The sequence below is a fragment of the Bufo bufo genome, chromosome 2, assembly GCF_905171765.1.
Source record: "Bufo bufo chromosome 2, aBufBuf1.1, whole genome shotgun sequence".
Taxonomy (NCBI): domain Eukaryota; kingdom Metazoa; phylum Chordata; class Amphibia; order Anura; family Bufonidae; genus Bufo; species Bufo bufo.
The window spans coordinates 24,574,521-24,600,699 of record NC_053390.1 but is presented as its reverse complement, the minus strand read 5'-3'; the positions used below and the strand labels follow the sequence as shown (position 1 = coordinate 24,600,699).

General features: G+C 41.7%; 1 protein-coding gene and 1 pseudogene across 1 annotated transcript in view; one reads left to right on the top strand and one right to left on the bottom strand.

The window, feature by feature from the left end:
• Window positions 1–26,179, top strand: part of LOC120991124 (zinc finger protein 585A-like) — a 2,129,672-nt gene that overhangs the window by 754,581 nt on the left and 1,348,912 nt on the right. The window lies entirely within an intron of this gene.
• Window positions 6,148–26,179, bottom strand: part of LOC120991889 — a 32,512-nt pseudogene continuing 12,480 nt past the window's right edge.

The following is a 26,179-nucleotide window of genomic DNA, read 5'->3' as shown; positions in this document are numbered from 1 at the left end:
ATGATGTATTTCCCAAATGGTTGGTTGGGTGGTTTGGCTTTCTAAGGGTTAAGCCTTGTCCTCCAATTCACTTACCCCTTCCCTTCCTTCCCCCCCTGTTTATCCCCTACCCTTTTTGTGTTCTATTTGAGGATTTGGGCTATTTTACCCTGAAAGCCAAGCCACACCTGAGGTTATTAGTAAGAACCTGGCTGGTTTGAAACATGTTAACCGAGCGGTGGAGGGAGATAATGTCTGTTTAATTGGATTGTAACCGAAGTTGAATAAAGAAGTTGGCAACATTTTATCCTGGATGCTGGAACTTCTTCTTCTAACTTTACACCAGTTTGATAAATGACCCCATTATGTCTATTAGGGTCACTATTTTTTTTAGCAGTATAGTACCTGGGACATTGGGGTGCACGGTGGGCACAGTATTGGGAGGGGCAGCAGGATGACATTGTTGGGACACCAGGATGGGGGGGGGGTTGATGGAAAAATTTAGAAATCTAACATGTCTGTGTAACAAACTCTGTAGAGATGAGATGCGGCTGAAAGAATTTGTCATGGTGGTCTGGGTCAGATGCAGGAGAAGAGGAAAGAGAAGGTCTACATGACAGGAGATGTCCCTGGATGTAAGAGGTATGTGGTGCTGTATTCTCCTCCAAGTCTTTTTTATAATAATGATATGTATTTTAAATTCGTCAAATTTGTAACATACCAGATATCAGTGATAACTTTCTGTGTACAGATAAGGTAGTAGATGTTCCCTGCAGTCCTATACAGGGAGTGCAGAATTATTAGGCAAGTTGTATTTTTGAGGATTAATTTTATTATTGAACAACAACCATGTTCTCAATGAACCCAAAAAACTCATTAATATCAAAGCTGAATATTTTTGGAAGTAGTTTTTAGTTTGTTTTTAGTTTTAGCTATTTTAGGGGGATATCTGTGTGTGCAGGTGACTATTACTGTGCATAATTATTAGGCAACTTAACAAAAAACAAATATATACCCATTTCAATTATTTATTTTTACCAGTGAAACCAATATAACATCTCAACATTCACAAATATACATTTCTGACATTCAAAAACAAAACAAAAACAAATCAGTGACCAATATAGCCACCTTTCTTTGCAAGGACACTCAAAAGCCTGCCATCCATGGATTCTGTCAGTGTTTTGATCTGTTCACCATCAACATTGCGTGCAGCAGCAACCACAGCCTCCCAGACACTGTTCAGAGAGGTGTACTGTTTTCCCTCCTTGTAAATCTCACATTTGATGATGGACCACAGGTTCTCAATGGGGTTCAGATCAGGTGAACAAGGAGGCCATGTCATTAGATTTTCTTCTTTTATACCCTTTCTTGCCAGCCACGCTGTGGAGTACTTGGACGCCTGTGATGGAGCATTGTCCTGCATGAAAATCATGTTTTTCTTGAAGGATGCAGACTTCTTCCTGTACCACTGCTTGAAGAAGGTGTCTTCCAGAAACTGGCAGTAGGACTGGGAGTTGAGCTTGACTCCATCCTCAACCCGAAAAGGCCCCACAAGCTCATCTTTGATGATACCAGCCCAAACCAGTACTCCACCTCCACCTTGCTGGCATCTGAGTCGGACTGGAGCTCTCTGCCCTTTACCAATCCAGCCACGGACCCATCCATCTGGCCCATCAAGACTCACTCTCATTTCATCAGACCATAAAACTTTAGAAAAAGCAGTCTTGAGATATTTCTTGGCCCAGTCTTGACGTTTCAGCTTGTATGTCTTGTTCAGTGGTGGTCGTCTTTCAGCCTTTCTTACCTTGGCCATGTCTCTGAGTATTGCACACCTTGTGCTTTTGGGCACTCCAGTGATGTTGCAGCTCTGAAATATGGCCAAACTGGTGGCAAGTGGCATCTTGGCAGCTACACGCTTGACTTTTCTCAGTTATTTTGCGCCTTGGTTTTTCCACACGCTTCTTGCGACCCTGTTGACTATTTTGAATGAAACGCTTGATTGTTCGATGATCACACTTAAGAAGCTTTGCAATTTTAAGAGTGCTGCATCCCTCTGCAAGATATCTCACTATTTTTGACTTTTCTGAGCCTGTCAAGTCCTTCTTTTGACCCATTTTGCCAAAGGAAAGGAAGTTGCCTAATAATTATGCACACCTGATATAGGGTGTTGATGTAATTAGACCACACCCCTTCTCATTACAGAGATGCACATCACCTAATATGCTTAATTGGTAGTAGGCTTTCGAGCCTATACAGCTTGGAGTAAGACAACATGCATAAAGAGGATGATGTGGTCAAAATACTCATTTGCCTAATAATTCTGCACGCAGTGTATAGCACCCCACATAACACAATAATTCACTGTGTTATGTGGGGTGTTACATAGGACTGCAGGGAACATCTATGGCAGGGGGGCCAACCTTACAGACACAAAGAGCCAAAAAACAACAACATATGACTACCAGGAGCCACAAGCTATACATTTACACAAGAATCACCATATTTTTCGCCCTACAAGATGCACCTAGGTTTTAACAAAGAAAAATAAGAGAAAAAAAAATATTTTTCATCTGATCTGAGGTCTGATAAAAATATTTTCTTCTTATTTTTCATTAGCAGAGAAAAAAAGAAAAAATATATTTTTCATCAGACCTCAGATCAGACTCCTAAATCAGATCCCCAATCCTCATCTGACCTAAAATAAGATCCTCAAACCTCATCATACCTCCAAATCAGACCCCCAAAATAAGACCCCCAATGCTCGGATCAGACAACACAAATCAGACTCCAATTTCAGACCCTCATTGCTCAGATATCCCCCCCAATGCTCAGATCTCCCCCTTCTCAGATCTGACCCCCCATGCTCAGCCCTGACCAACCCATGCTCAAACAAGACCCCATGCTCAGATCTGCCCCCCTATGCTCAGATCTGCCTTCCATGCTCAAATCTTAACCCTGATGCTCAGATCTGACCCTCATGCTCAAATCAGACCCCCATTGCTCAGATCAGGATCCCCCCCATGCTCAGATCAGAACCTCCCATGCTTAGCTCAGACCCCCATGCTCAGTTCTATAATAAATAAATAAAATCTTGTCCCTTTCCTGATCAGGCACTGGGCACCTGCTACTCTGCAGGTCTGACACGCTCTCCACTGTGACCTGATGAGCACAAAGTCAGATCGTAGTATTTCTCCACATACTACGTTCTCACACTGTGTGCATCAAAACGTAGTGGAGAGTGAGCTGGAGCTGCAAAGTAGCAACAGTGCCCGATCAGGAGAAGAGATCTGAGCATGGGGTGGAGAGTGAGCCGGCCTGACTGCTTCCTGGCTCCACAGCTAGAGCCTCACTTGAAGAAGCAAAGAGCCACAGGTTGGCCACCGCCTGATCTATGGCATCTGTACTCACAGAGTTATGAGATGGGGGGCCAGACTTCTGGCACCCCCGCCAATCCGCTGTTTCAGGAGACCGCGATGTCCTAGTGAGTGCCGCAGCCTCTTTGCTCCTTACCAAACACAGCGCTGTCCATTTGATAGCACTGTGCCTGGTATTGCAGCTCAGCTCCAATCAGATGGGACAGAGCTGCACCTAGACCATGTGAACGATGAATGTGACGTCATATGGCCTAGGAAGAGACTGTGGCGCTCACAAAGCACCGCAGCCTCTTCATACAGAAACATTTTTTAACTAAAATGGAGGGAGGAGCCCGAGTTGGGTAGACAGCCTTGGGCCTATCATGCACTTAATCCGCCCCTGAATATACTTAATGCTGTGTTGTCGCCAAAAGTCAGTCAGGTTAAACAAAACAGGCAGTTTAGTGTTTAGTGTTTGACCCCCCTCCACTGCCCATTACCGTCTCACCTGTCAGGGTATTCCCCTTCCACAAATTGATCACTGCTGACATATTGGACGTGACACACTTGACTGGGTATTTGCCTGCTCGATACAGGAAATTTGCCAAGGCTTCATATAATCTCAAGATTGCCGCCTCTAGCACAATTGCTGGGTACATGGATTGCAGGATAAAACTTACCAGGAAAGATTAAAGGACCTTAACATGTATAGCTTGGAAGAAAGAAGAGACAGAGGGGATATGATAGAAACTTTTAAATACATAAAGGGAATCAACAAGGTAAAGGAGGAGAGCATATTTAAAAGAAGAAAAACTACCACAAGAGGACACAGTTTTAAATTAGAGGGGCAAAGGTTTAAAAGTAATATAAGGAAGTATTACTTTACTGAGAGAGTAGTGGATGCATGGAATAGCCTTCCTGCAGAAGTGGTAGCTGCAAATACAGTGAAGGGGTTTAAGCATGCATGGGATAGGCATAAGGCCATCCTTCATATAAGATAGGGCCAGGGGGCTATCCATAGTATTCAGTATATTGGGCAGACTAGATGGGCCAAATGGTTCTTATCTGCCGACACATTCTATGTTTCTATGTTATTGGCATCTGCCCGGATCCACCAACGTGCATACGTTAGTTGGACAGCCTGGTAGTATCTATATAAATTGGGCATGGCCAGACCTTCCCTAACATAAGGCGCTTTCAGCGTATGGCTAGCAATCCTGGGTTTGGTGTTAGACTATTTACCCCATTTCTCTGGCCTATCAATAGCCACAAAGTGGGATTTCTGAAGAATCACTGGGGCTGCCCTATAGAAATAGAAAAGCTTAGGTAATATTATCATCCTATCAACGACGGTGGAAGTGTCACCCATGCCTTCAGCTTCTGAGTTATATACTCCATACTAGGAATTACATTAAAAGGAGTAAATTCGTGTACTTTTAAACATTTAGGTGTAAACCACATTGCCATCATGCCAAATATATTATTAAGGTGCACCATTTCAGAAATTTTGCCCAGACACAAAAACCAGACAGATTTTAAAATGACACAAAAGGTACCGCAAATGATAAATGTCCCCCTATAAATCTTCCTCGGATTCATCAGATGTTTCCTAGAAGTCGTCATGTGGCATCAATGAAGCTTTCATATTCAAATATACAACCTGAAATAAACCTGTGAATCACCCAGAGATATGTAGTTTGGCTTTACTGTATAAGGCTGTATATTATGTTGTTCTTGTGCAATTATATAATATATATTTCATTTTTCGTTACAGTTTTATTATTCCCCACATTCGGGGTTTGATGTTACATAGAGAAAATATAATAAAATGTACAGGAAAAACAATTATAAAAATGCGTGTTACAAATGAAATAATGCAGGAAGTGTATTCATTATTCGACAAGGAGAGCCCTAAGTATCTAGATAGGTTTACCAATAAACCGCAGGAATGTACTTATGGGGTTAATTATCACAGATCACCCGGTCAGATAAATCAGTGATGTAGTCATCATGCCACCAATATCACTGTCTCCGCACAGGAGGGTTAGTCTGTAGGAGCAATGAAGGTCACAGCGCGAGGAGAAAGTATAATATGAGCCAAAAAGACAATGTCTGTCAGTGACAATGGTGACGCTGTTGTGGAGCAAATAGATTTTATTTTATCTGTAAATACGGTTTGTATGAAGATGAAATATTAATATGTCCACATACATTATAAAACTATTACATGGAGCGTCGTTACTTCTCCCCATGTCACTCTGGATTGTCCCGCAGTGTAGGTGCAGGTGTGAATACAGTGATAAGAAGCAAGGTTCATGGGGACAGTTCATCTTCACTGTTCTGTAAGTAAACAAGGCTCTTCTGAGCATTACATTGATAGAGCCATGATTATTCCATCAAAAGAAAATAACAGCTAAAAAAGCTGCGCGACAGCAAGTTGCAGACAATTTGCTTGACTATTTTGAGACTTGCTGTGGAGCGACTCATGTTGCCATATTGCCCGAACTTTGTAAGGCTACTTTAACATTAGTGTTAGGTTTGTCCGACAGTCTGTTCTGGCAGGAGAACAGACTGCCGGATCCGTACTAATGCTTGCACATGTGTGCTGCCAGATAGCAATTCAGCATTACAGGTTCTCTCTTGTGTGAATTCACTCATGTGTAACATTTGATTTCTCTGTAAAACATTTCCGACATTCTGAACATGAATATGGCTTCTCTCTTGTGTAAATTCTTTCATGTTTAACAAGATATCCTTTCTGCATAAAACATTTCTCACATTCTGAACAGGACTATGGCTTCTCTCCTGTGTGAAGTCCTTCATGTGTAACAAGATTTGATTTATGTGCAAAACATTTCCCACATTCTGAACATTAATATGGCTTCTCTCGTTTGTGACTTCTCTCATGTGTAACAAGATATGATTTCTGTATAAAACATTTCCCACATTCTGAACATGAATATGGCTTCTCTCCTGTGTGACTTCTCTCGTGTAAAACAAGACCTGATTTTGTTGTAAAACATTTTCCACATTCTAAACATGAATACGGCTTCTCTCCTGTGTGAATTCTCTCATGTGTAACAAGATGTGATTTATGTGCAAAACATTTTCCACATTCTGAACAGGAATATGGTTTCTCCCCTGTGTGACTTCTCTTATGTCTAACTAAAGTTGATTTCTGGGCAAAACATTTCCTACATTCTGAACATGAATACGGTTTCACTCCTGTGTGACTTCTCTGATGTGTAACAAGATTTGTTTTCTGTGTAAAACATTTCCCACATTCTGAACAAGAATATGGCTTCTCTCCTTTGTGGATTTTCTCATGTCTAGCAAGAGTTGATTTATCTGTAAAACATTTCCCACATTCTGGACATGAATATGGTTTCTCCCCTGTGTGAATTTTCTCATGTGTAGCAAGATGGGATTTATCTGTAAAGCACCTACCACATTCTGAACAGGAGTATGGCTTCCTCTTTGTGTGAGTCCTTCTGTGTGTAGAAAGACCTGAGCTTTTTGTGAACTCTTTACCACGCTGAAACCATTTACCCCCTTTCTGGCCTGCATTTGTGATAATTTTTGATTGGTCAGGAGAAGGTTCCTCATGATTAGAGGGATTATATAACAGATATGTGCTGGGAAGTACTGGAAATAAATGAAGAGTAATGACGTTTCCGCCTGAAGAGCGTGGCGTGATATCTTTATCTTCTACATTATAATTTAGTGATAATAGGACATCCTCAGAATTCTTAGTGGGATTCTCTGTGAAGATAAAAATTAGAATTAGTGATTTTTTTAAATTGACATCCTGCCTCCTATCAACACATTTTGACCTTAAACGCCAAGTAAGCATCATATTAATACAACAAATCAACTGAGGATTTGTCCCCACATTCCTCAACGCAAACTGCATTATCAAATAGATCTTTTAAATCTGATGAAGATGGATTCATTAGAAAAATCCATGCCATAATGCCCAACTAGAGCTTAATTGTCAAGCTGATCCCCTGCTGCTGCTGAAATCTCACATACTCTCAGTACAAGCTGTAGTCTCCCTGGCTCTGCAGTGAGAGATCTTCGATCTTCCAGCAGCAGTTTCAGTGTGGAATTACAGATTCTAATTCCATCTTCAGCTTTCTTTTAATGCAGCCTGTACTGAGCATGTGTGAGACAGCAGCAGAGGAGGAGGTGCACTGAAAGGAGCTGGTCAACTAAGCTTTAGGTGGATGGAGACCGACTTTAGCTAGTAAACACAGGTGTCATGAAAGGGTAGGGAAAAGTGCAGCCCTGTACTCCACCCGCACCACTGTCCCTACCTACTTGCACGATCCACCCTAAATAGTAGGCCACAACTTGAAGGCAGTTCCTAACTTGACTAAGTGCAGATGCCTAAACCAAAATGGGTAAAGAGTAGTCAGACAGGAAGGAGGAGAAAACCAGACCGGCAAAGCCAAGACTGAATAACGTCAGAGACAAAGTCAGCAGCCAAAGGCGAGGTCACAACTAGCCAACACAAGACAATGTCCAATACCAAGCAAGGTCAAATAACAGACAGAGTCAAACTCCAGGTCATGTCAGAGGCAAAAATCAGTATACAGAGGCAAAAATCAGTATACAAAGGCAAGTCAAAGAAACAGGCAAAAAGGTCAGTGATCCAGAGAAACAAACACACAACTAGTTAGTGAGGAAGGAATATTAATCTCAGACATACAGTACAGACCAAAAGTTTGGACACACCTTCTCATTCAAAGAGTTTTCTTTATTTTCATGACTATGAAGGCATCAAAACTATGAATTAACACATGTGGAATTATATACATAACAAACAAGTGTGAAACAACTGAAAATATGTCATATTCTAGGTTCTTCAAAGTAGCCACCTTTTGCTTTGATTACTGCTTTGCACACTCTTGGCATTCTCTTGATGATGAGTTTTGATGCCTTCATAGTCATAAAAATAAAGAAAACTCTTTGAATGAGAAGGTGTGTCCAAACTTTTGGTCTGTACTGTATATGTACGGCGGAAGTCCGTTCCTTAAACATGGCGCCCACTGGCACGTGCAGTGAGCACCAAAGCCGTCGGGTTTCTGCTATTTTAAATAGCAGAGACCCGCGGCACATGTATGCGATCAGCCATAAGATCGCATACATTTTCCCCTTCAGATGCCATTGTCAAATGTGACCACAGCATCTGATCAGTCCGGAAGCGGAAGTTGCGTGCTTCCTCTACGGTAACAGCGTTCCCCGACTGAGATTGGGGAACCTGTTATATTGCTGAAATTGCTCGAAGCCTCAAGCAGGCTTCGGTGCCTATTTCAGGAATATAAAGTATGCAGAAATGAGGGGGCACACTCAAGAGAGAACCACTAGATGGATGATGGCATAATATTTTATTATTCTAAAAACAAACCCCTAAAAATATATAAAAAACAATCATAAAATAGCATATATTAATGCAGCAATCCTATAGTGCATGACAAGCGGTGCTACACATATATGACAAATACCATATGATATATAACATGCAGCAGTATAAAAATGCGTGACACGCTAGTGGTATGGAACCATATGTGATAGTCCTGTAGCCGTCCTATTGATAATAGGTAGAATGTCAGCACTTTCATGCATAAATGTCCCACTGAGACTTGATGGTGATGGTACTATGACCAAATGTCCCAAAAGATGATGCCACTACAATTAGGGCAGTGTAGCTAAATCCAATAGGACAGTTGAATACCAGTGTCCGGTATTGTGGATGTACAAAATACGTACATATATTGGATACTGGAGCTACTTACTATATCACGCCGCCTGTAGTGTCCCGGTCTCACCCCACCTTCTTGCTGCTTGACCGCAGCGTTGATTCCCCAGGTGGCCGAACGCGGCCGAACGTGGCGTCCCACGTGACCTGGTTGCTTAGGGTTCCGGGTTGGCGCTTCCCTGACGTCACTAATGTGCGACTGTGACTCTGGCTGTAGCTCCGTACCGGAGATGTAATGGAAATATATCTCTTATACTTGGAACTTCTGGCTTTTTGTTCTTTACTCTTCTTATTGAATCCACGCTCACTCCGTGCTACCAGACGCGTTTCAGGGTCTACACCCCTTCCTCAGTGGCCACCGAGTGAGTGGATTCTCACTCTTTTAAAAGGTGTTGTCCCACCCACAATTGTGTTCTTTTGTGCTTGATTCAATATGTGGGGTGGATTTTGATTGCTGATAAATCATGTTAAAACATATATAAATGACGTAAAATAATAAATATCCCCACATGTAATACTGTATAAAAACACTTAAAAAACAGCTCTGGATGAAGACTGCAAGGTCAGATTATCATTTTAGGAAAAAACGCATCAAAACCGCATCAGTGTGAACTGCGTTTTGCATGCGTTTTTTATGTAATTATCAATTATAGGGTCTAACAGTATTTCTAAACGGATAACACCAAAAATAACATCATTATATAATGTGTTCTCCGTGTAATTTCATATTTGGTGATCCTAAATATATATATTCCCAGATTGGGTAGTATGTCGTATAGGGGAGGAGCCATCCAGTGGGGAGGGGAGATCACAATGTCGATAATCGACCAAACTGCGATGTCCCATCCCCCCCGGACGACCCCCCAACAATCACAGGAACCCGAACACCTCCATCTCGGCATTGAGGCCCCTGGGAATGATGGTATCATACTCGAAGATTCTGCGGGATTCTTGTCTCGACATGTGTGCAATATGGTTACCTCCTCTCCACATTTTTTTGACTCTTTCTATGGCTGTGAATTTTAGACTAGTTGGATCACAGTTGTGTTGAGTTTTAAAATGTTTCGATAAGGAATGTGTTTCTAAACCTTTTTTAATGTTTGCCACATGTTCCGCTATCCTCTTTTTGAGTGTTCTTTTGGTCCTGCCTATGTACTGTTTCTTACATCCACATTCTAATAGGTAGATGACATCCGTGGAGTCGCAGGTTAAACATTCTTGTATTTCTAAGCTGAAAGAGTTTACTGTGGATGTAACCTTTGTTGTTTTTTTAGAAAAATTTGTCATTTTACAATTTGCGCACCTTCCACATTTAAAAAACCCATTAGTTGTTAACCAATTGTTTTTTGTTATTTGTTGTTTCTCTTTCTTAATTTTTACGGTTGGGGCTATTTTGCCTGCTAAATTATTGGCCCTTGTATATGTTATTTTCGGTACATCACTCAGTAATGGGCCAATTGTCTTATCGTTCAGCAGATGACCCCAATGTTTGCGAATGCTCCTCTCCATCACTCTATACTGGGAATTGAACGGGAGGATAATTCTCAGTGTTTCATCTCGTAATTGTGATGGACCTGTCTCAAAGAAACTTTTTCTTTCCATCTTCTTCACCTTTTCCAGTGATTTGTCTATAATCTGGACTGGGTAATCTCTTTCCAATAATTGCTGTTTTAGGCCGGTGGCCTCTTCATCAAATTTGCTGTCCATCGTACAGTTGCGCTTCAGTCTGCGGAACTGGCTAGTTGGTATATTGATAAGCCACCGCGGAAGATGGCAACTTGCAAATCTGATGAAGCTATTTTTGGCCACCGGCTTAAAGAATGTATTGCAGCATAATTGTTCTTCCCTAATCCATATCTCCAAATCTAAAAATTCTACCTTTTCTTTACTAATGGTTGGACTAAATATGAGGTTCTTGTCATTTTTATTGATATCACTGAGAAATAGATCCAGAGATTCAGCTGTGTCTCGCCAGATGAACAGAATGTCATCAATGTACCGCCGCCATAGCACCAGATCCGTCCCCAGCCTGGGAGCAATGATCTCTCTCTCCCATTGAGCCAAGAAAAGGTTGGCATAGCTGGGGGCGAATCTGGTGCCCATGGCGGTCCCGGTACACTGCAAATAAAACTCCCTTTCAAAAGAAAAATAGTTGTGGGCCAATATATATCCTACTCCCTCTAACAGGAAATCTAATTGTTCCACAGGGAGCCCAGCATCTCCCGACAATTGCTCGTGTAATGCCTGTATCCCCCTGGTATGTTCAATAACCGTGTAGAGGGATCCAACATCCAGTGTCCCCAAGATCCATCCATCTACCCATTTGACATTTTCAAGTGTTTTGATGATGTCTGTAGTGTCTCGAATATATGATGGTACTCGTTTTACATATGGTTGGAGCCACTGGTCAATGTATTTGGATAAATTACATGATATGGATTGGATACCCGACACAATCGGGCGACCTGGAGGTGCTTCCAGGTTCTTATGGATCTTGGGGACACAATAGAACATGGGGATCCTCCCCTCAGTGTCCAGAATAAATTTTGCTTCCTGATCGGAAAGAAAGCCAGCTCCTACCCCCCTTCCACAATAATCTTTAAGAATATTATAGTATTCCTGTGTTGGGTCTCCTTTTAATCTTTGGTAGGTATTCTCTGATCTTAGCTGTCTGTAACATTCTTCTGTGTAATCTCTAGTATTGAGTATCACGACAGCTCCACCCTTATCGGCTGGCCTAATTGTGATATTATTGGCCTCTTGTAGGGATTTTATGGCCTTAATTTCTTCTCTGTTCAGATTCGCATTGATCCTGCGACTTTTTATCCTCCTCAAATCTCGTTCCACATTATTTTTAAAAGTGGCCATTTCACTACTGATCTCCTGCCTAGGATATTTCTTTGATCTCACCTTCAGATCTGTATGTAAATATTTACTTGTGTTACCTCCTATATCCATCTCCCTATTAATGGGATTTTTGAGAAAATATTTTTTAAGACATAGACGTCTAATGAACTTCTCCACTCCTATGTATGTTGCAAATTTGTCCATAGAGTTCGTCGGAGCAAACTTTAAACCTTTATTAAGAAGCTGCACCTGGATGTCAGTCAGTACAGCCTCACTGATGTTAATTACATTGGTGGTTGGTGCTATTAATTTTTGTGCTTTCTTCTTATGTGCATATCGTCCTCTCCGAATTGTTCGTTGTGGTTGTGCCTTTGTGACCTGTTCATTGTTGGTGTGTAATGGTGTGTTGTGTTCTGATAGTGTCTGTGTTCCTGTCTGTGTGTCTGGTAATTCCCTCTGTTCTGTGTGTGCTCCCTCGGACGCTCCCTCAAATTGTATTCGTGGACATAACCCTGTGTTTTGTGATTGTGTTTCTTTGACTCTTGTCGTGGTGGGGTGGGAGTGCGTGTGTTCCTTATTCGTGCTTTGTGGTGTGGTGGTGTGAAGTCTAAAAAATGTGGTGTTGACAATGTTTCAAACCTATTTGAGATTGGTACATTCTCAAATTGGCTTAGTGTATCAATGTGTGCAACCTCCCTCTGTTTATAAACCTCAGTGGCTTCTTTTCTTTCCATATGGTTTAATTTCCTGGATTTTTTCCTATTATTTCCCTTTCTAATGCATCTAAATTTTTGCAAATTCTTTCATGCCACTTGTGAACTGCATCAGTATCTGGGAATGTTTCCATTTCTCTTTTGAGAATATCTATTTGCCCTGTCATTTCTTCTGTCATTTGTATCCTTCTTTTGATGATCATTTGGACAAGGGCTCCCGACTGTGCTTTCAGGAAATCATCCCATTCCTTTTTGAATTTGTCACTCACCAGATCAGATGCAGGTGTCTTGGCGAGTGACAAACCCCTAGGGATGAAGCCCCTGTCCAGATATTGCGTAAGGGATCTAATCTCCCACTTGTTACGCAGTTGACGTTGCAGAGTCCTCTCCAGAACTTTAAAAACATCATCCATTGATCTTGTTGTTTCTATTGATGCCTCCCCTTCTATATTGAAGGTGAAAGCCTCAATTTTCTTGTATTTATTATCTAGGTGTTCCCAGATGTCTATATCAAAGAGAGGGGGAGCTCAACTGTTGAGGGTAATGCAATAAACCAAAAGAAGGAAATCCAGCGGCTCACCCCTGTCTCGTATGGGTAGGTGCTCACCCTCTAGTCCTACCCTCAGGACTGAAAAGAAGTGATAAAGTATGCAGAAATGAGGGGGCACACTCAAGAGAGAACCACTAGATGGATGATGGCATAATATTTTATTATTCTAAAAACAAACCCCTAAAAATATATAAAAAACAATCATAAAATAGCATATATTAATGCAGCAATCCTATAGTGCATGACAAGCGGTGCTACACATATATGACAAATACCATATGATATATAACATGCAGCAGTATAAAAATGCGTGACACGCTAGTGGTATGGAACCATATGTGATAGTCCTGTAGCCGTCCTATTGATAATAGGTAGAATGTCAGCACTTTCATGCATAAATGTCCCACTGAGACTTGATGGTGATGGTACTATGACCAAATGTCCCAAAAGATGATGCCACTACAATTAGGGCAGTGTAGCTAAATCCAATAGGACAGTTGAATACCAGTGTCCGGTATTGTGGATGTACAAAATACGTACATATATTGGATACTGGAGCTACTTACTATATCACGCCGCCTGTAGTGTCCCGGTCTCACCCCACCTTCTTGCTGCTTGACCGCAGCGTTGATTCCCCAGGTGGCCGAACGCGGCCGAACGTGGCGTCCCACGTGACCTGGTTGCTTAGGGTTCCGGGTTGGCGCTTCCCTGACTTCACTAATGTGCGACTGTGACTCTGGCTGTAGCTCCGTACCGGAGATGTAATGGAAATATATCTCTTATACTTGGAACTTCTGGCTTTTTGTTCTTTACTCTTCTTATTGAATCCACGCTCACTCCGTGCTACCAGACGCGTTTCAGGGTCTACACCCCTTCCTCAGTGGCCACCGAGTGAGTGGATTCTCACTCTTTTAAAAGGTGTTGTCCCACCCACAATTGTGTTCTTTTGTGCTTGATTCAATATGTGGGGTGGATTTTGATTGCTGATAAATCATGTTAAAACATATATAAATGACGTAAAATAATAAATATCCCCACATGTAATACTGTATAAAAACACTTAAAAAACAGCTCTGGATGAAGACTGCAAGGTCAGATTATCATTTTAGGAAAAAACGCATCAAAACCGCATCAGTGTGAACTGCGTTTTGCATGCGTTTTTTATGTAATTATCAATTATAGGGTCTAACAGTATTTCTAAACGGATAACACCAAAAATAACATCATTATATAATGTGTTCTCCGTGTAATTTCATATTTGGTGATCCTAAATATATATATTCCCAGATTGGGTAGTATGTCGTATAGGGGAGGAGCCATCCAGTGGGGAGGGGAGATCACAATGTCGATAATCGACCAAACTGCGATGTCCCATCCCCCCCGGACGACCCCCCAACAATCACAGGAACCCGAACACCTCCATCTCGGCATTGAGGCCCCTGGGAATGATGGTATCATACTCGAAGATTCTGCGGGATTCTTGTCTCGACATGTGTGCAATATGGTTACCTCCTCTCCACATTTTTTTGACTCTTTCTATGGCTGTGAATTTTAGACTAGTTGGATCACAGTTGTGTTGAGTTTTAAAATGTTTCGATAAGGAATGTGTTTCTAAACCTTTTTTAATGTTTGCCACATGTTCCGCTATCCTCTTTTTGAGTGTTCTTTTGGTCCTGCCTATGTACTGTTTCTTACATCCACATTCTAATAGGTAGATGACATCCGTGGAGTCGCAGGTTAAACATTCTTGTATTTCTAAGCTGAAAGAGTTTACTGTGGATGTAACCTTTGTTGTTTTTTTAGAAAAATTTGTCATTTTACAATTTGCGCACCTTCCACATTTAAAAAACCCATTAGTTGTTAACCAATTGTTTTTTGTTATTTGTTGTTTCTCTTTCTTAATTTTTACGGTTGGGGCTATTTTGCCTGCTAAATTATTGGCCCTTGTATATGTTATTTTCGGTACATCACTCAGTAATGGGCCAATTGTCTTATCGTTCAGCAGATGACCCCAATGTTTGCGAATGCTCCTCTCCATCACTCTATACTGGGAATTGAACGGGAGGATAATTCTCAGTGTTTCATCTCGTAATTGTGATGGACCTGTCTCAAAGAAACTTTTTCTTTCCATCTTCTTCACCTTTTCCAGTGATTTGTCTATAATCTGGACTGGGTAATCTCTTTCCAATAATTGCTGTTTTAGGCCGGTGGCCTCTTCATCAAATTTGCTGTCCATCGTACAGTTGCGCTTCAGTCTGCGGAACTGGCTAGTTGGTATATTGATAAGCCACCGCGGAAGATGGCAACTTGCAAATCTGATGAAGCTATTTTTGGCCACCGGCTTAAAGAATGTATTGCAGCATAATTGTTCTTCCCTAATCCATATCTCCAAATCTAAAAATTCTACCTTTTCTTTACTAATGGTTGGACTAAATATGAGGTTCTTGTCATTTTTATTGATATCACTGAGAAATAGATCCAGAGATTCAGCTGTGTCTCGCCAGATGAACAGAATGTCATCAATGTACCGCCGCCATAGCACCAGATCCGTCCCCAGCCTGGGAGCAATGATCTCTCTCTCCCATTGGGGTCATCTGCTGAACGATAAGACAATTGGCCCATTACTGAGTGATGTACCGAAAATAACATATACAAGGGCCAATAATTTAGCAGGCAAAATAGCCCCAACCGTAAAAATTAAGAAAGAGAAACAACAAATAACAAAAAACAATTGGTTAACAACTAATGGGTTTTTTAAATGTGGAAGGTGCGCAAATTGTAAAATGACAAATTTTTCTAAAAAAACAACAAAGGTTACATCCACAGTAAACTCTTTCAGCTTAGAAATACAAGAATGTTTAACCTGCGACTCCACGGATGTCATCTACCTATTAGAATGTGGATGTAAGAAACAGTACATAGGCAGGACCAAAAGAACACTCAAAAAGAGGATAGCGGAACATGTGGCAAACATTAAAAAAGGTTTAGAAACACATTCCTTATCGAAACATTTTAAAACTCAACACAACTGTGATCCAACTAGTCTAAAATTCACAGCCATAGAAAGAGTCAAAAAAATGTGGAGAGGAGGTAACCATATTGCACACATGTCGAGACAAGAATCCCGCAGAATCTTCGAGTATGATACCATCATTCCCAGGGGCCTCAATGCCGAGATGGAGGTGTTCGGGTTCCTGTGATTGTTGGGGGGTCGTCCGGGGGGGATGGGACATCGCAGTTTGGTCGATTATCGACATTGTGATCTCCCCTCCCCACTGGATGGCTCCTCCCCTATACGACATACTACCCAATCTGGGAATATATATATTTAGGATCACCAAATATGAAATTACACGGAGAACACATTATATAATGATGTTATTTTTGGTGTTATCCGTTTAGAAATACTGTTAGACCCTATAATTGATAATTACATAAAAAACGCATGCAAAACGCAGTTCACACTGATGCGGTTTTGATGCGTTTTTTCCTAAAATGATAATCTGACCTTGCAGTCTTCATCCAGAGCTGTTTTTTAAGTGTTTTTATACAGTATTACATGTGGGGATATTTATTATTTTACGTCATTTATATATGTTTTAACCACCTCCGGACCGCCTAACGCAGGATCGCGTTCCGGAGGTGGCAGCCCTGCGCAGAGTCACGCATATATGCGTCATCTCGCGATGGGCGAGATTTCCTGTGAACGCGCGCACACAGGCGCGCGCGCTCACAGGAACGGAAGGTAAGAGAGTTGATCTCCAGCCTGCCAGCGGCGATCGTTCGCTGGCAGGCTGGAGATGTGTTTTTTTTAACCCCTAACAGGTATATTAGACGCTGTTTTGATAACAGCGTCTAATATACCTGCTACCTGGTCCTCTGGTGGTCCCCTTTGTTTGGATCGACCACCAGAGGACACAGGTAGCTCAGTAAAGTCCCACCAAGCACCACTACACTACACTACACCCCCCCCCCGTCACTTATTAACCCCTTATTAGCCCCTGATCACCCCTGATCACCCCATATAGACTCCCTGATCACCCCCCTGTCATTGATCACCCCCCTGTCATTGATTACCCCCCTGTAAAGCTCCATTCAGATGTCCGCATGATTTTTACGGATCCACTGATAGATGGATCGGATCCGCAAAACGCATCCGGACGTCTGAATGAAGCCTTACAGGGGCGTGATCAATGACTGTGGTTATCACCCCATATAGACTCCCTGATCACCCCCCCTGTCATTGATTACACCCCTGTCATTGATCAACCCCCTGTAAAGCTCCATTCAGATGTCCGCATGATTTTTACGGATGCACTGATAGATGGATCCGATCCGCAAAACGCATCCGGACGTCTGAATGAAGCCTTACAGGGGCGTGATCAATGACTGTGGTGATCACCCCATATAGACTCCCTGATCACCCCCCTGTAAAGCTCCATTCAGATGTCCGCATGATTTTTACGGATGCACTGATAGATGGATCCGATCCGCAAAACGCATCCGGACGTCTGAATGAAGCCTTACAGGGGCGTGATCAATGACTGTGGTGATCACCCCATATAGACTCCCTGATCACCCCCCTGTCATTGATCACCCCCCTGTAAAGCTCCATTCAGATGTCCGCATGATTTTTACGGATCCACTGATAGATGGATCGGATCCGCAAAACGCATCCGGACGTCTGAATGAAGCCTTACAGGGGAGTGATCAATGACTGTGGTGATCACCCCATATAGACTCCCTGATCACCCCCCTGTCATTGATTACCCCCCTGTAAAGCTCCATTCAGATGTCCGCATGATTTTTACGGATGCACTGATAGATGGATCGGATCCGCAAAACGCATCCGGACGTCTGAATGAAGCCTTACAGGGGCGTGATCAATGACTGTGGTGATCACCCCATATAGACTCCCTGATCACCCCCCTGTCATTGATCAACCCCCCTGTCATTGATCACCCCCCCTGTCATTGATCACCCCCCTGTCATTGATCACCCCCCTGTCATTGATCACCCCTCTGTAAGGCTCCATTCAGATATTTTTTTGGCCCAAGTTAGCAGAATTTTTTTTTTTTTTCTTACAAAGTCTCATATTCCACTAACTTGTGTCAAAAAATAAAATCTCACATGAACTCACCATACCCCTCACGGAATCCAAATGCGTAAAATTTTTTAGACATTTATATTCCAGACTTCTTCTCACGCTTTAGGGCCCCTAGAATGCCAGGGCAGTATAAATACCCCACATGTGACCCCATTTCGGAAAGAAGACACCCCCAGGTATTCCGTGAGGGGCATATTGAGTCCATGAAAGATTGAAATTTTTGTCCCAAGTTAGCGGAACGGGAGACTTTGTGAGAAAAAAATTAAAAATATCAATTTCCGCTAACTTGTGCCAAAAAAAAAAAATTTCTATGAACTCGCCATGCCCCTCATTGAATACCTTGGGGTGTCTTCTTTCCAAAATGGGGTCACATGTGGGGTATTTATACTGCTCTGGCATTCTAGGGGCCCCAAAGCGTGAGAAGAAGTCTGGTATCCAAATGTCTAAAAATGCCCTCCTAAAAGGAATTTGGGCACCTTTGCGCATCTAGGCTGCAAAAAAGTGTCACACATCTGGTATCGCCGTACTCAGGAGAAGTTGGGGAATGTGTTTTGGGGTGTCATTTTACATATACCCATGCTGGGTGAGAGAAATATCTTGGTCAAATGCCAACTTTGTATAAAAAAATGGGAAAAGTTGTCTTTTGCCAAGATATTTCTCTCACCCAGCATGGGTATATGTAAAATGACACCCCAAAACACATTCCCCAACTTCTCCTGAATACGGCGATACCACATGTGTGACACTTTTTTGCAGCCTAGGTGGGCAAAGGGGCCCATATTCCAAAGAGCACCTTTAGGATTTCACAGGTCATTTACCTACTTACCACACATTAGGGCCCCTGGAAAATGCCAGGGCAGTATAACTACCCCACAAGTGACCCCATTTTGGAAAGAAGACACCCCAAGGTATTCCGTGAGGGGCATGGCGAGTTCCTAGAATTTTTTATTTTTTGTCACAAGTTAGTGGAAAATGATGATTTTTTTTTTTTTTTTTTTCATACAAAGTCTCATATTCCACTAACTTGTGACAAAAAATAAAAAGTTCCATGAACTCACTATGCCCATCAGCGAATACCTTGGGGTCTCTTCTTTCCAAAATGGGGTCACTTGTGGGGTAGTTATACTGCCCTGGCATTCTAGGGGCCCAAATGTGTGGTAAGGAGTTTGAAATCAAATTCTGTAAAAAATGACCTGTGAAATCCGAAAGGTGCTCTTTTGAATATGGGCCCCTTTGCCCACCTAGGCTGCAAAAAAGTGTCACACATCTGGTATCTCCGTAATCGGGAGAAGTTGGGGAATGTGTTTTGGGGTGTCATTTTACATATACCCATGCTGGGTGAGAGAAATATCTTGGCAAAAGACAACTTTTCCCATTTTTTTATACAAAGTTGGCATTTGACCAAGATATTTATCTCACCCAGCATGGGTATATGTAAAAAGACACCCCAAAACACATTCCTCAACTTCTCCTGAATACAGAGATACCAGATGTGTGACACTTTTTTGCAGCCTAGGTGGGCAAAGGGGCCCACATTCCAAAGAGCACCTTTCGGATTTCACAGGTCATTTACCTACTTACCACACATTTGGGCCCCTAGAATGCCAGGGCAGTATAACTACCCCACAAGTGACCCCATTTTGGAAAGAAGAGACCCCAAGGTATTCGCTGATGGGCATAGTGAGTTCATGGAAGTTTTTATTTTTTGTCACAAGTTTGTGGAATATGAGACTTTGTATGAAAAAAAAAAATAAAAAAAAAAATCATCATTTTCCACTAACTTGTGACAAAAAATAAAAAATTCTAGGAACTCGCCATGCCCCTCACGGAATACCTTGGGGTGTCTTCTTTCCAAAATGGGGTCACTTGTGGGGTAGTTATACTGCCCTGGTATTCTAGGGGCCCAAATGTGTGGTAAGGAGTTTGAAATCAAATTCAGGAAAAAATGAGGAGTGAAATCCGAAAGGTGCTCTTTGGAATATGGGCCCCTTTGCCCACCTAGGCTGCAAAAAAGTGTCACACATCTGGTATCCCCGTACTCAGGAGAAGTTGAGGAATGTGTTTTGGGGTGTCTTTTTACATATACCCATGCTGGGTGAGATAAATATCTTGGTCAAATGACAACTTTGTATAAAAAAATGGGAAAAGTTGTCTTTTGCCAAGATATTTCTCTCACCCAGCATGGGTATATATAAAATGACACCCCAAAACACATTCCCCACCTTCTCCTGAGTACGGAGATACCAGATGTGTGACACTTTTTTGCAGCCTAGGTGGGCAAAGGGGCCCATATTCCAAAGAGCACCTTTCGGATTTCACTGGTCATTTTTTACAGAATTTGATTTCAAACTCCTTACCACACATTTGGGCCCCTAGAATGCCAGGGCAGTATAACTTCCCCACAAGTGACCCCATTTTGGAAAGAAGAGACCCCAAGGTATTCGCTGATGGGCATAGTGAGTTCATAGAACTTTTTATTTTTTGTCACAAGTTAGTGGAATATGAGACTTTGTAAGAAAAAAAAAAAAAAAAAATCATAATTTTCCGCTAACTTGTGACAAAAAATAAAAAGTTCTATGAACTCACTATGCCCATCAGTGAATACCTTAGTGTGTGTACTTTCAGAAATGGGGTCATTTGTGGGGTGTTTGTACTGTCTGGGCATTATAGAACCTCAGGAAACATGACAGGTGCTCAGAAAATCAGAGCTGCTTCAAAAAGCGGAAATTCACATTTTTGTACCATAGTTTGTAAACGCTATAACTTTTACCCAAACCATTTTTTTTTTACCCAAACATTTTTTTTTTATCAAAGACATGTAGAACTATAAATTTAGAGCAAAATTTCTATATGGATGTCGTTTTTTTTGCAAAATTTTACAACTGAAAGTGAAAAATGTCATTTTTTTGCAAAAAAAATCGTTAAATTTCGATTAATAACAAAAAAAGTAAAAATGTCAGCAGCAATGAAATACCACCAAATGAAAGCTCTATTAGTGAGAAGAAAAGGAGGTAAAATTCATTTGGGTGGTAAGTTGCATGACCGAGCAATAAATGGTGAAAGTAGTGTAGGTCAGAAGTGTAAAAAGTGGCCTGGTCTTTCAGGGTGTTTAAGCACTGGGGGCTGAGGTGGTTAACATGATTTATCAGCAATCAAAATCCACCCCACATATTGAATCAAGCACAAAAGAACACAATTGTGGGTGGGACAACACCTTTTAAAAGAGTGAGAATCCACTCACTCGGTGGCCACTGAGGAAGGGGTGTAGACCCTGAAACGCGTCTGGTAGCACGGAGTGAGCGTGGATTCAATAAGAAGAGTAAAGAACAAAAAGCCAGAAGTTCCAAGTATAAGAGATATATTTCCATTACATCTCCGGTACGGAGCTACAGCCAGAGTCACAGTCGCACATTAGTGACGTCAGGGAAGCGCCAACCCGGAACCCTAAGCAACCAGGTCACGTGGGACGCCACGTTCGGCCGCGTTCGGCCACCTGGGGAATCAACGCTGCGGTCAAGCAGCAAGAAGGTGGGGTGAGACCGGGACACTACAGGCGGCGTGATATAGTAAGTAGCTCCAGTATCCAATATATGTACGTATTTTGTACATCCACAATACCGGACACTGGTATTCAACTGTCCTATTGGATTTAGCTACACTGCCCTAATTGTAGTGGCATCATCTTTTGGGACATTTGGTCATAGTACCATCACCATCAAGTCTCAGTGGGACATTTATGCATGAAAGTGCTGACATTCTACCTATTATCAATAGGACGGCTACAGGACTATCACATATGGTTCCATACCACTAGCGTGTCACGCATTTTTATACTGCTGCATGTTATATATCATATGGTATTTGTCATATATGTGTAGCACCGCTTGTCATGCACTATAGGATTGCTGCATTAATATATGCTATTTTATGATTGTTTTTTATATATTTTTAGGGGTTTGTTTTTAGAATAATAAAATATTATGCCATCATCCATCTAGTGGTTCTCTCTTGAGTGTGCCCCCTCATTTCTGCATACTTTATCACTTCTTTTCAGTCCTGAGGGTAGGACTAGAGGGTGAGCACCTACCCATACGAGACAGGGGTGAGCCGCTGGATTTCCTTCTTTTGGTTTATTGCATTACCCTCAACAGTTGAGCTCCCCCTCTCTTTGATATGGACATCTGGGAACACCTAGATAATAAATACAAGAAAATTGAGGCTTTCACCTTCAATATAGAAGGGGAGGCATCAATAGAAACAACAAGATCAATGGATGATGTTTTTAAAGTTCTGGAGAGGACTCTGCAACGTCAACTGCGTAACAAGTGGGAGATTAGATCCCTTACGCAATATCTGGACAGGGGCTTCATCCCTAGGGGTTTGTCACTCGCCAAGACACCTGCATCTGATCTGGTGAGTGACAAATTCAAAAAGGAATGGGATGATTTCCTGAAAGCACAGTCGGGAGCCCTTGTCCAAATGATCATCAAAAGAAGGATACAAATGACAGAAGAAATGACAGGGCAAATAGATATTCTCAAAAGAGAAATGGAAACATTCCCAGATACTGATGCAGTTCACAAGTGGCATGAAAGAATTTGCAAAAATTTAGATGCATTAGAAAGGGAAATAATAGGGAAAAAATCCAGGAAATTAAACCATATGGAAAGAAAAGAAGCCACTGAGGTTTATAAACAGAGGGAGGTTGCACACATTGATACACTAAGCCAATTTGAGAATGTACCAATCTCAAATAGGTTTGAAACATTGTCAACACCACATTTTTTAGACTTCACACCACCACACCACAAAGCACGAATAAGGAACACACGCACTCCCACCCCACCACGACAAGAGTCAAAGAAACACAATCACAAAACACAGGGTTATGTCCACGAATACAATTTGAGGGAGCGTCCGAGGGAGCACACACAGAACAGAGGGAATTACCAGACACACAGACAGGAACACAGACACTATCAGAACACAACACACCATTACACACCAACAATGAACAGGTCACAAAGGCACAACCACAACGAACAATTCGGAGAGGACGATATGCACATAAGAAGAAAGCACAAAAATTAATAGCACCAACCACCAATGTAATTAACATCAGTGAGGCTGTACTGACTGACATCCAGGTGCAGCTTCTTAATAAAGGTTTAAAGTTTGCTCCGACGAACTCTATGGACAAATTTGCAACATACATAGGAGTGGAGAAGTTCATTAGACGTCTATGTCTTAAAAAATATTTTCTCAAAAATCCCATTAATAGGGAGATGGATATAGGAGGTAACACAAGTAAATATTTACATACAGATCTGAAGGTGAGATCAAAGAAATATCCTAGGCAGGAGATCAGTAGTGAAATGGCCACTTTTAAAAATAATGTGGAACGAGATTTGAGGAGGATAAAAAGTCGCAGGATCAATGCGAATCTGAACAGAGAAGAAATTAAGGCCATAAAATCCCTACAAGAGGCCAATAATATCACAATTAGGCCAGCCGATAAGGGTGGAGCTGTCGTGATACTCAATACTAGAGATTACACAGAAGAATGTTACAGACAGCTAAGATCAGAGAATACCTACCAAAGATTAAAAGGAGACCCAACACAGGAATACTATAATATTCTTAAAGATTATTGTGGAAGGGGGGTAGGAGCTGGCTTTCTTTCCGATCAGGAAGCAAAATTTATTCTGGACACTGAGGGGAGGATCCCCATGTTCTATTGTGTCCCCAAGATCCATAAGAACCTGGAAGCACCTCCAGGTCGCCCGATTGTGTCGGGTATCCAATCCATATCATGTAATTTATCCAAATACATTGACCAGTGGCTCCAACCATATGTAAAACGAGTACCATCATATATTCGAGACACTACAGACATCATCAAAACACTTGAAAATGTCAAATGGGTAGATGGATGGATCTTGGGGACACTGGATGTTGGATCCCTCTACACGGTTATTGAACATACCAGGGGGATACAGGCATTACACGAGCAATTGTCGGGAGATGCTGGGCTCCCTGTGGAACAATTAGATTTCCTGTTAGAGGGAGTAGGATATATATTGGCCCACAACTATTTTTCTTTTGAAAGGGAGTTTTATTTGCAGTGTACCGGGACCGCCATGGGCACCAGATTCGCCCCCAGCTATGCCAACCTTTTCTTGGCTCAATGGGAGAGAGAGATCATTGCTCCCAGGCTGGGGACGGATCTGGTGCTATGGCGGCGGTACATTGATGACATTCTGTTCATCTGGCGAGACACAGCTGAATCTCTGGATCTATTTCTCAGTGATATCAATAAAAATGACAAGAACCTCATATTTAGTCCAACCATTAGTAAAGAAAAGGTAGAATTTTTAGATTTGGAGATATGGATTAGGGAAGAACAATTATGCTGCAATACATTCTTTAAGCCGGTGGCCAAAAATAGCTTCATCAGATTTGCAAGTTGCCATCTTCCGCGGTGGCTTATCAATATACCAACTAGCCAGTTCCGCAGACTGAAGCGCAACTGTACGATGGACAGCAAATTTGATGAAGAGGCCACCGGCCTAAAACAGCAATTATTGGAAAGAGATTACCCAGTCCAGATTATAGACAAATCACTGGAAAAGGTGAAGAAGATGGAAAGAAAAAGTTTCTTTGAGACAGGTCCATCACAATTACGAGATGAAACACTGAGAATTATCCTCCCGTTCAATTCCCAGTATAGAGTGATGGAGAGGAGCATTCGCAAACATTGGGGTCATCTGCTGAACGATAAGACAATTGGCCCATTACTGAGTGATGTACCGAAAATAACATATACAAGGGCCAATAATTTAGCAGGCAAAATAGCCCCAACCGTAAAAATTAAGAAAGAGAAACAACAAATAACAAAAAACAATTGGTTAACAACTAATGGGTTTTTTAAATGTGGAAGGTGCGCAAATTGTAAAATGACAAATTTTTCTAAAAAAACAACAAAGGTTACATCCACAGTAAACTCTTTCAGCTTAGAAATACAAGAATGTTTAACCTGCGACTCCACGGATGTCATCTACCTATTAGAATGTGGATGTAAGAAACAGTACATAGGCAGGACCAAAAGAACACTCAAAAAGAGGATAGCGGAACATGTGGCAAACATTAAAAAAGGTTTAGAAACACATTCCTTATCGAAACATTTTAAAACTCAACACAACTGTGATCCAACTAGTCTAAAATTCACAGCCATAGAAAGAGTCAAAAAAATGTGGAGAGGAGGTAACCATATTGCACACATGTCGAGACAAGAATCCCGCAGAATCTTCGAGTATGATACCATCATTCCCAGGGGCCTCAATGCCGAGATGGAGGTGTTCGGGTTCCTGTGATTGTTGGGGGGTCGTCCGGGGGGGATGGGACATCGCAGTTTGGTCGATTATCGACATTGTGATCTCCCCTCCCCACTGGATGGCTCCTCCCCTATACGACATACTACCCAATCTGGGAATATATATATTTAGGATCACCAAATATGAAATTACACGGAGAACACATTATATAATGATGTTATTTTTGGTGTTATCCGTTTAGAAATACTGTTAGACCCTATAATTGATAATTACATAAAAAACGCATGCAAAACGCAGTTCACACTGATGCGGTTTTGATGCGTTTTTTCCTAAAATGATAATCTGACCTTGCAGTCTTCATCCAGAGCTGTTTTTTAAGTGTTTTTATACAGTATTACATGTGGGGATATTTATTATTTTACGTCATTTATATATGTTTTAACATGATTTATCAGCAATCAAAATCCACCCCACATATTGAATCAAGCACAAAAGAACACAATTGTGGGTGGGACAACACCTTTTAAAAGAG